The following is a 6,109-nucleotide window of genomic DNA, read 5'->3' as shown; positions in this document are numbered from 1 at the left end:
GTTCACTGACGTAATGTATTCATACGCCGTATTTTGATTGGATTGCCGTTAGCGAATTTGAAAAATCAAAGTAGTACCAGAACTGATTACAATCACAACATCCAATAAAAATAGTTCTCCTAACAATTCAAGCTAACTGTATGTTCTTTTAATGAAGCACAATAAATGCATACGTAGCGAGTGAGTTAATCGGGTTAACCACATGAATGTTCTTGCATACGGTCAGATTATATGCAATAATGCTCTGTATTGATATACTGGTACCCTCTTTCTCTTTTATCCGAAAAGAAATTAGTATCAGCTAACCGTGGTGCCCGTCGCGCATTCGAAATGTCTTGTGAATTCATACGTATTAAAAGCGAATAAAGCGTGCGGTCTAAGTAGAAAACGACCTGGAAAGTTGGTTTAAAAAAGTAGTGTTATCCTTTATATACAATGTTGGTATTCCGAAGTCGGTCCCTGATCTTTTTTTCGACATAATTTGCATGTTTCCGTGATATTTTCTTTTCGATACAAAGTTTTTTTAACTAATCATCGCATGGCACTTAGCATTTTTTTAAATACAACATGATTTTTGGTATTTAAAGTTTAAATACTATTAATGTTAACTAAAAACCATATGCCGCGTACCTGTATAACTTTATATTTTTGAGGAAAAGTAAATCAGGGTACAAGTCTACTTATTGACCTCAAAATTTACTCTGATCAGAGCGGCCGAATGATTCAGACATGTATGTTATCATTACTTGATGTTGATGATGTGAATTTCATAGTGTTTTATTGAGGAAATTTATCAATAAAGCCGCCATTGAATGATTACCACCATCAAACGGATTTATTTTCATCTTACCGTGGGTAGCATTTTTGATTTGACACGTTAATTTTCAAGCAATACAAGTTCGTTTGAAAAAAGATAAAAAAATATCAAATATGCGCATACTTATTTATGAAGTTTCATTCTAAATGAAGCCAAATGTATGGATATGTGCACAGCATCTGTGAATAAGATGAGTGTTTACCTATGTGCATAGAAAAACCTTGGAGCCACTCTCAGTGTAAGTACATGACATTGTGATAAACAATCGCTATTGATAATAAAATCTTGCATGCTCAATTTTGATTTCCTCTCTTATATAATGCACCAGTCAATTGTTACCACGGCCCCCTCGGGGATATACCAGGGAAAAGGGCTGTGTTTTTACCTTTCAGGTGCCCTCGTAGCTAAAAAACTTCAGCGAACACATTAAATATTACCTTTTTGGACATGTTGTAAACATCAAAAAAATAAATATCAACATTACAGTTATGGAAGCCAGAACTGGTGTCCTCGCAATGCTGGGTGATTGCGGTGGTTTTGTCTTCCCTCAAAATATATCAGGAAATTGCTCTTACCTTAGATCCCCGGGGTGTGGGGTTATTCACGGGATTTTACCACAAGTTCGTTCTCCGGGGATTGGCTGGATGGAAATCCAGGGGGTGGGGGCGTGGTTACAATTGTCTGGTGCATACTTTACAAGTTCTTTTTCTGAAGATGCTTTGTGCTCACTTTTTGTTTTCTAGCCAAGAATGAAAATCACAAATCAGAGATACAGTATAGTGATGCATTGTTGTTGACAGATCAATATAAATTTGTGAAATATTTGAGGGAAAGGTATTTGGTTAAATAATTTACAAGTGTAACTTTTGAGTTTTATTTAACAATGCAGCGCCGAAATTGTGGAGATATAATTGAATTTGTATTACGGTAATTAATCAGTTGACTTGTGGCGTTTAGGGAACAAAATCAAAATATTCAATAAAGATCCCTTATGTTGTGGAATAGTAAAGTAATGAAGATTTAATCTCACAACAAGCTTTCTCAAATGCTGTCAAGGCTTTTTTATACTTAGGAATATCTAACCTCGCGATGTCAGACCAGAAATCATCTAGGCATGAGCTTGGATCACTATGTATCATTATCCACCAGTCAATTGTAACCACGGCTCTCACATCCGGGGGTATACCGGGGATAGCCGGCGAAATGGGCCATGTTTTTACCTTTCAGGTGGCCCCGCAGTGCCAGGTCTTCCCGGAAAATACAGTGACCAGTGTGGATGGGGCTTAACCTAATGTCCCTTGGGTGCGGGGCATTTGGTGGGGACTTTACCATCAGATTATCTTCGTAGGTCGGGGATTTTAGCTGGGGTTGGCGGGACCGAAAGTAAAAGTCCCCGCTATTCCGGGACTGGGGGGGGGGGGGGCGGGGCCATGGTGACAATTGACTGATGCATTAGCTTTTGTATTCAGATAAAGTTAAGAATAAATATTTATTTATATAACATATACTTTGTAATCTATTTCAAAGATTTCAAAAAAGGTATCCTTTATCAATAAATGCAAATATACATAAATGACTGTGCAAATCTTTTTGTATCATCCAAATATGAGTACCTTGCAGGGTGAATGTTATTTGTAAAAATTATACTAAGTGAGCTTTCAAGATTACTTTTCCAATCGCATACACAATGCAGTTTGAAACCTGAATAATTAAAACAAATCTTGTTTGTAGACCATTACTATTAAATATTTGATAAGTCACAGACATTATAAGGTACAGTTTAAAGGGGCTGTACTAAGTTAATGATGAAAAAGTAAAAATTTAAAGGAAATTGTAGAAAATTGACATAAACTTGGTATCGATGTGTACAATTAATGCATTGGAACTATTACTGATGATCCCCATAGTTTACAAATGATTTATTAATAGCAGTTATTTCGTGTTTTTCCATTAAAAATGATTACTAGGTATTGTCGTTTCAAGACAAAAATTAAAAAAAGTTGTCAAAATGAGAGTGCAGCTTTAAACTCATAATAAAATGTCAATGCACTTCATTTGACATAATTTTAAACAGATGAAAAAATGTTATTTTTAAAAAGCACAATATATCTTTTATGTGACCTTACATTATAATGAATTTATTCAGATCAGTGACTTTTCTTCACTTAAATGTGAACAAGAAAGCTTGGGATTGAACACTAATTGAAACAGGAATGAAATTAAATGAATCACAAAATATCATCAAATTTATACACACAAATGTTCTTTGATATACCAAAAAATGAAAATTTTTAGACATACAAAAATTTAACATTTATTAAATAAAAAATGATGAATACATTTGTAGGATTTGATATCCTACTAGATGTAACTCGGCTTCGTTCATTTTTCTAAACTTTCTCTTAATGATGAGGAAAAATTTTTATTCACTGCAGTTGTGTTTTCTAAGTTTATGAAAATAAGAACAATTGAAACAATTCATTAACTACTGTTGATCAGTGCAGATTGTGGGAGGTCATGGTTGATTTCAATGAACCACCAATAAGCCCTGCCAAAATTGGATACTGATTGGTCAGTCAGGTGCTTTTGGTAGGCATAATTAGCATGAATGTTAATTTTAACCATCATTTATGAATGTTTACACAATCATTGAATATTGAAATAACAAGTGAAATGTTAGTTTGAATGATGAAAGCCATGAAATATGTGAAGTATTCAAAAAGAGACCATTTTTCAGCTTGAATGTGTAAAAAATGAGAAAATTGTTAAGTAAAATTATTTATTGTTTATCAGGAAAATGTTGAAATCTCATGTTTAGGCCTATAGTGATCATACTTGATTGCTATGTTATTGGCACTTATTGCAATATGTTTTATTCATTGCAATATTTATGTAAAACATCAATTATTATGTTGACTTAAGTTTGTAGATAAGAACTAATGGTATAGGTGATGTGATAATGATCTCATAAGTCTTTAAAACCCCTTTTGGTATTGTGAGTTTTTTGCTCAAGTCTTGTTCAGTTTAGCTTTTGAAGATTTTCAAAGTAACTGCAAAACAAGTCCAGCTGTCTAGAAAGACTATGTCAAACCCTGACCAGATATAATTTCTTGTCTTTTCAAATTACCAACTTGGCAATGGTTTTATCATAACATAGGATATTGGTTAGAACATGTTAGTGATTTTGTATGTGGAATGAAATATCATAAGTGGCACTAAATTGAACGTAATTTATAGTTCTCATTGACATCACACATAGCCCCAAGTACATGTTGATCTAAGATTTAAGGCTTGGATTGAGTCAGGGCAAGAAAAATGCATGTTAATACACTGTACTTTCCAACACAAGAACTGTTTGTTTATTCAAGTAAATAAAGCAATCCCCACACCAAGGAACTGCAGTATTGCATAACCAGCTTAATTGACATTATGAGTTGGAGTTCAAATTGCTGCAATTAAAGGCACATCTAGTTTTCAGAATTATTCAAACTCTGATTTAGCAACCTTAATTTAGTTAAATGAACTTCTTTTGCGAAATAAAAGCTTTTTTAGATTTACAAGGACGGGTGAAAAGTATTTGCCAAATGTACTGCAACACCTGATACCTGTTGCCTAGGAATCCAACAAATTCTTGGCACTCCAAATGTTACAGTACTATTCAATTTGGAGTGCCTGAAAAGAAAGCTTCTTGATTCTACATTCAACATCTTCTTTCTGTATGACAGATTGGACCAGGGAATCATGAACCTACAACCTTTTGCATCTATTGAGATAGGGAGCTATCAGGACAGTGACAGAGGACAATATAAGAATGGCCAACTGCTGCATTTATTGAGTTATCTAATGCATACAAATTAAGACGGAGAAAATAATTCTAAATTTTTCCAAACTACTTCCTTTAGCATCTTATACATGTATGTAGTTGTCTTTTACAATGATTGTTCAAGGTTACAATGCCTTGTGGGTTAAAGATGCTCTGTCCACGCGGTAACAGGTTTTGTACATAATAGGGTTATAAGTACTGCGTTTTGATCCAGGAGGTTGTATTCGACTCAAGTAGATTTTTGCAGATTCGGACACCACAAGGCACAAGCCGAGTAAAATCAAAATCTACAAAAAAACTACCAGAATCAAATATGACATTCTGCCATATCCGGATCAAAACGCAGTTACCACATTTTAGCCTAAAATGTTATAATTATGGGAACTACTTTTATGCGCAGTCACCCATAGTCGCTTAGGTGTTAATCCGATCTGGTCATTGTTCAGTTTAATTTCGTCCCGTCCAGACGTCCAGTATTTGACTTAAAAAAGGCGGCATCAGAAAATGGCGCTCGACCGAAGACAAAGGCTTCGCGAAAAGTTCAAGAGGCCATTGAGTCTCTAGTGGAGGAGAACAAGGAAATACAAGAGGAGCTTGTGAATTTGACTCAGAAGAAGGAGACCTCTTACGACTCTCTGGATGCTTTACGTCGTGAACGCTCGGTTCTACAAGGGATGACGTCACCATTACTTCATATGCACTTCCGATTGAGCTAGCTTTGGGTGTATTTATGTATGAAGGACTAATCGAAAGTGTTTTTCATAAAAAATACAGGGACGGGTTTAGTTTATAGGGATGACGTCACCATTACGTCATATGTACTTCCGTTGTGTGGAAAATTCTCAATAAAAAAAAGTTTTTATGATTGATAGACATGTTTTCACATGCTCAATTCACTGTAAATCAAAAATATCATTATTCCTGAAACTTTTATACCTTAAGTATCTATTCTTGCTTGATTTATCATTTAGAGTAGAGATTAAAGCATAAACCGCTGCCCTATAGTTGAAATGTCATTTTGGAAGAACTGTCATGGCGGACGGTGCAATTTTTAGAGTTTGTTTTTCAAGTGGAGTGATTTTTCTTAGGAATAACTTGACCCCCCTTTTTTATTGGCTTAAAATGTAATTTAAAGCTTGTACTTTAAGAATAAATGTGGTTATCATAGCCTGCATTCGCTCGAAATGCCTTTAAATGTTGTCTTAAAATTATAATTTTACATTGAATTATATAGGGAATAACAATGGTGGTGTGTTACCTAAAACAGCAGATAGAAGAGCGGCGTACCGACGTCACAAGAGTGGTATATGGCCGTATTGCACTGGAGCGGAATATGGGTTAAAGTATTTTGTGATATGTATTGCATGTGGATTGATGATGGGTATAAAATAAAGAATAAAATTATGTTTGTTATTCCATTCTCACTAGCAGTGTGATGAACTGCTGATACCATGTTATGAAATTTGATG

This window comes from Mya arenaria, chromosome 8 (genome assembly GCF_026914265.1).
Source record: "Mya arenaria isolate MELC-2E11 chromosome 8, ASM2691426v1".
Lineage (NCBI taxonomy): Eukaryota > Metazoa > Mollusca > Bivalvia > Myida > Myidae > Mya > Mya arenaria.
Note: the sequence above shows the minus strand (reverse complement) of the source record.